General features: G+C 49.6%; 1 protein-coding gene across 5 annotated transcripts in view; it reads right to left on the bottom strand.

Annotated features, from left to right (window-relative positions):
• The window catches only part of ZMYM3 (zinc finger MYM-type containing 3), a 32,647-nt gene that overhangs the window by 25,426 nt on the left and 1,198 nt on the right, over positions 1-6,023 (bottom strand). The window lies entirely within an intron of this gene.

Consider the following 6,023-nt stretch of genomic DNA (forward strand, 5'->3'; position numbering starts at 1 on the left):
GGTTTTAAGTCCTGCAGTTTAACATTCAGGTTTTAGAAGTATTTTCCTTTTGTTTATTTTCAACCTGCTGCAGCAGAGCTCCAAGGTGATACAGGGCAGATAAACACCAACTCTTGATATATTTAAAAGAATCTGGAAAAGCTGTGGAGTTAAGAGATGAGGCTGGGCCCAAGGTGATGCTGACAAACAGTGTGAGTGGGAAAGCACAGACTGTCCCTGACAATGAATTCTTTATAGTGGCTTTCAACTACCAGCTGATAAGAATGAGGAAGGAGGCTCTCAAAATAGGAAAGAACGGTATTTTCCAGTTCTGTGGGTTGCTCTGAAATCAAACTCAATCTGAAGAAATTACAGCTGCTCTGCTGCAGCAAGGTAAGAAGCTCTACTTCTGTCTGCCCCAGGCAGTCAGATTTGTCTGGGCCTTCTGCTGAGCTTCACAGTGAGTTAAGCTGCAAACAGAGCGTGCATTTTATCTCTGGTAAAGTCTTTTCTCACCTTCCACACCAGAAACAGAATAGCTTATTGTTTCTGGCAGGTGCTGAAATGATACACCACAAGTCATCACCTTCCTTATTCAGGACCAGCTAATGCACAGCTCAGTCGCTGGGGTTTGGTCACTGGTCTGCTCAAAAATCTTCCCCTTTTCCAGCCCCATAACTGGCAGCAAGGAGAGTACAGGGCAACACGACCTGGCCAAACCAAGAGGAGGCAGTGTGCTGAAATCCTGCACTGAACAGCATATACAACTGTTCCATTTGGGAACTCCTCACTGAGGAGTGAGTACTCCCTGGAGTATTCAGTAAGAGATATATTTTTGGGAAGAACAAGTTGAAGGAGCAAAGTCTCTTGCACAACAGCCTGCAGCAGAATGCTTCTCAGGTAGCAAGTAAGCATTCCCAAAGAAGTGATGGGACAGCTGGGGGTCCTCCCCAAGCGTGCAGGCCTGGCACAGAACACGACACTGATGGCCAAACCCAGTACCTGGGACTGCCAGACCTGCCCAGCTCTTTCTGCCAGAGAGGGGCACGTGGGATCTTCTCTCAGATCTGAAAGCTCAAAGGGCAACATCTCTGCCAGGACACTTCAGCACATCCAAGTGCCTACCTGGGACTTTATCCAGCTTATTAAAGACATCAGTGGTGCTGTAACTCAGGTAACCATTAGCAGGGGAATATGTGGCCTACCTACAGAAATGAGGACCTACCATCAAACATTTAATTAAAAACAGACAGGAAAAAAAAAAAAGCTGTTGTTACTCCCTCCTGATGAAGAGAACATCTCAGAAGTCTTTGCAGCCCACAAAAAAAATCCCACGGCCATGCAGTTACTGCTCTCCTCTAGCAAAGGAACAGGAACTTCTTGGGTATCTGTCCTGGACATGTATTCACATTTTCAGTATTTTGAAGGCTGAAGGATTATCTTTTCCACTATTAGAGATAATGTGAAATATTAATATAATTAACTAGTAACTATAAAAGACACTTAAATCAACACTTCAGCCACCTCCCACCTACAAGGTCTGTAAGACTTAAGCAGAGCTCTGGAAGAAGCTTCTATTTTTTGTGCCAAATTTTTGAACAAACAGTAACACTCCACCTAGTATTTCTCAACAAAAATACTGTCAATACACAGTTCAATCAATAAAACATTAAGAAAGTACTATCATGTCCTACCAGCATGGTTTCAGTAAACATATCTTCATCAACAATATTATACTTTGAGTGGTGAGTACAGCAGAAGCCAACTTCTCTGCTGTGACTTATCTGAGTTTATCTGGACAGCTGATAGCATTCTAAACTCAAGCACTGCAAACCTTTATTACATACTGGCTAACTCACTTCAACACAAATGAATTTACAAAGAATCACCAGTAAGATAAGCACACTACTGTGGACCATGTTTCAGTCCAGTCAAACTTCTCCAGAAAGGAGCAGAAAGGATTTTGTTACATACTAGTGTTTTTGGAGAGGCTGCTCTCTGAGCTGCAAACTCAAAGAGCACAAAGCCCACTTGGTGACATTCAGTACAGTGCTACTTGCACACAGTGCCATCTTAGACCATCACTGTCTCATTCTTGGCTATTGTCTACAATTGATAACACTTATTGGAAGAGTCGAGATGGTTCAAATAAAAAAAAAAACTCTGACATAGTAACACAAGAATCCCACTGCTTTATGAGTCAGCCATGATTTAGAAAACACCCTCCAGGGCTAAACCTATTTTGTTCCCTGAGAAGAAACAGAGACATGACCATCTCAAAAAGATCACAAAATCAGAAGATCTACAGCAGACAACTCCTTAGAGATACAGACAGATGCACACAAGGACACAAAAAAAGCTGAAAATCAAAGCTGGACAAGCTCATAAACACATGATTAGACAAGTGACCACGGGATCTGTAAACCCTCAGTGACTTGGAGGTTTTACATGCAGTGACTCACTCCAAGTCAGCCACAGCTCCTGCAGATGCCCCTGGTCAAGCCCTCGTGCTTTGCACGCAGGGTTTGGTGAACACTGTCCCACCTCCAAATGCATGAGTGGTTCTCAATCAGTGCAAACTGCAGCAGCTTTCACCACATCCCCTTCAGGCCAGTCTTCACGTGTGACTGGGACTGTCTACACAACTGTAACTGGTACACAGGGCAAAAAAGGGACTTTCCAGAATCTCACCAGCATCATTGAGACTCCAGCAATTGTTTTTTGATAGTCCCAAAGCCAGGAAAGGAGATCATCACTAGATTTTCCTACAGCAGGAACCCCAGCTCAGGGCTGCAGGCCTCAAATGTAGGGTCACAGCCACCCTGAACCCAGAAAGCCTAAATCCTCCAGCACTGAGCAGCTGGTGCTGCAACACACAGCCATGAGTCTCCTGTAAATTCCTCAAAGGCAGGAATGACCAAACTGCATTTTGAGCTTGCATTCCAGAAACTTCACCTCAGTTTCAAGAAAGTATAAGAAGGACAATTTTCAGAAATATCACAGAATTGCCTGGAATTAGGATTACCAGGAGAATCCCTGCAACACTTCAAGTAAAACTGACAATATTCCTCATCTCAGCATTATCTGCTGCTAACCACAGCAGTAAATGCTAAGACAGGCAACAGGAGCACCCTCATCCATCCAGAATGCCATCCTGGCAGCAGTTTGAAATGGCTTGGATCCCCTCACGTCCTGTAAGACCAGGATCTCCCAAAGCACTTAAGTGTCAAGGCTTTGCAACAGAGAAAAGAGTAACAAGTCTAAGTACACCCTTCCAGCAATGCTATCTGGAGAGCAATTCAGCTTCAAGAACCAACTCCACTGAGCCATCAAGTCCAAGAGAAAATTCTCCGGTGTTTGTACAGCCAAAATAGTGTTAAATGCTGGGGAAAGGGGTGAGTGGGTAAAAATGCTTTGGAAGTACTATCAGAAGCACAAGAAAAAAGGCTTGGAGGTACAACATGCTTGAGCAGTGTGTGTCCAAACTGCCTTAATGATATCAAGGCAATGATTAAAAAATACAGAAGACCTGGAAGTGGTAAAAAACAGACGGTCATCAGGTCTGTCTACCTGTTGCCCAAATGCTGCAGGAAGGCAGCAGAACACCTGACAAAGTGTTCTGGCACATGCCACAAGCAGCTGGAGAGGACAGCTGCATGGACAGCAGGTGACTCTCCAGAGGAGTGCTGCAGCCTGGGAACAGGCCACAGACTGCCTGGAGGTCCTCAAACCCCAACTGGACAGAGCCCTGAACAACAAGGACTCGAGTCAGCTTTGCTGTGAGCAGATCAGTAGGACCAGACATTTCTAGAGGTCCCTTACAACCCAAATCCATCAGTGGTTCTGTGAATAAACCTTACCGCACAGGGAAGAGAGAGAAAACAAAAGGGCAGAGTCTCTGAGAGGATCTATCTTTGAAGGCAAAACATGTAATTTTCCTAAAGAGGCCCTGCAGAGCCAAAATACTGGAAAAACAGTGTGAGCTGTCTCCTCTGCCTCACTGACAGCCCCAGATCCCTCTGCAAGGTGCCTGCCACCAAGGTGCTGCAAAGGGATTTCAGTGTTGGGAGGCCTCACCTCACATGCAGCTCTTCAGACTGGCCCTGGGTAAGGCTGTGTTGAGCAGAGCAATGTCTCACCTCACCTAGAGACCAGCTCCTCATCCCTTGGGCTGCCCAGGGCTGAGCAGAGCAGGCTCACAGCAATGGCCAGGAGACAGCAGAGCCCATGGCCAGCAGGACTGTGAGGATGGTCTCACTGACATTTCCTGATGTGTACCATCAGCAGAGGAGGAAGTTAATACAACACTACAGAGACTAAAACACAAATCCAGTCAAATCCTTAGCACTGTCTCTGCTAAACTAACGAATGCATTGTCACAGCTGTAACCTATTCCATACTTCCAGTGGATGGCTTTGACCACAACCCTTCTGCAGCATGGCCTCTGCCAGCACATCTGTGTCCATCAGTTGTGCATCCCAGCATCACTGACCACAAGACATCACAAGGATATCGTACAAGGGGCTTTGCCCCCAAAGTGAGGCCATGGGCTCAGCCTGGGCCCTTGCTCTGGCTGCCAGAGATGTGGAAGAATCTGGTGTTACTCACTGTCATCCTCCAAAGCAAGGGCACTCACAGGGAGAGGGATGTGAGCAGGTGCAGAGAGAAAAAGAGGTTGTGCAAATATGCACTATGGAGCTGTGAGGCTCAGGCTAGTCATTACAGCTCTGTAGGCTGTGGATATTTCTTTCATAAGGTTGAGCTCACAATAACAACAGGGCTATGCTCTTATCACCAGCTTTGATCCCAGGCTAGGCAGGGTTAGGTGAGAAAATGCAGATTAAAAGTTTTCTTGGGGATTGCAGCTGCAATGAAAAGGAAAAGGAGTTACAGCCTAGAACAAAAGCCATACCTGGAAGCACAGCAGGAGCAGAGGAGAGCACAAATGAAGCAGCTCTCATGCTCATCAAAAGAGGCTAAAGGAACCATCCTTCAGCACTCAGTTGAAAATCCTACCCCCCACCATCACCCGACACGTCCAGCGCTGCCTCTACCCACACAAGCATACCTGATGCCAGGGCCTTTTCCCATGCTGGGCACACACCACAGCCAGCTCCGGCCTTGCCAGGCCTGCCTCCACCTCTAGAACCACACAGGAGGTTCTTGATGCTCCCCAGAGCACCTTGTTCACAGCTGCACTGCCCGCACGGGGAGGCTGCAGCAGATTGGAGCTTCCCAGAGCAGCCCAAGGCCGCTCCAGCCCCGCGGGGCTGCCCCTTCCCCTCACGGGGCCAGACCCCCGAGGGCAGCACACGGTGCCCAGGGACACACACCCCAGCAGGCCTTGAGGAGGCTCCAGACGCCCCCACACAGGGGAAGGCTGGCAGAAAGGTTATCCAGTGCACAGAGCAGCAGCTGCTGAGCCCCACAGCCTGTGCTCCTGCGTGTGGCGACAACACCATGGAGGCTGAGCCCCTGGGGACACAGCGAGAGCCGAGCCCGGGCGGGTGCCAGGGCTGCCAGGGCTGTTTGCTGTCACTGCCCAGCACAGCCCCTCAGCAAGGGCAGGATCTGCTAGGCTGAGCGCTTCAGGGCCTCCCAGGAGCCATGGACCCTGGCCCAGCCTGGGCTGGGGGGCACAGCCAGCCCCAGTCCCCCCAGAGCTGCCCCCGCGCCCCCCTGTGCCAGCCCACACCAGTGATGGGCACCAGGCTGGCGCTCCCCATCCATCGCAGGGGAGCCAGAGACCACCTCCCACAGCAGGGGAAGGATCGCACTGGGGTCTCCATGGAAGCAGGGTGGGAATGAGGGTCAGGCTGGTGGGCTCGCCAGCCACAGCGGGTGGACGCAGAGCCCAGACCCCTCCCCAAAAGGATTAAGGGTCGCACGATCCCCCCACTGCAGGGGGCAAGGGGTGAGCTCTGCACCAGGTCGGGGATGGGGGTCACATGGGCGCTCCCCGTCCATTCCGGTGGCTCCAGAGACCACCCCGCTCCAGAGCGAGGGCCCACGGGGGTCTCCATGGAACCGAGGCGGGGATGGGG

Source organism: Passer domesticus, chromosome 7 (genome assembly GCF_036417665.1).
Source record: "Passer domesticus isolate bPasDom1 chromosome 7, bPasDom1.hap1, whole genome shotgun sequence".
Classification (NCBI taxonomy): domain Eukaryota; kingdom Metazoa; phylum Chordata; class Aves; order Passeriformes; family Passeridae; genus Passer; species Passer domesticus.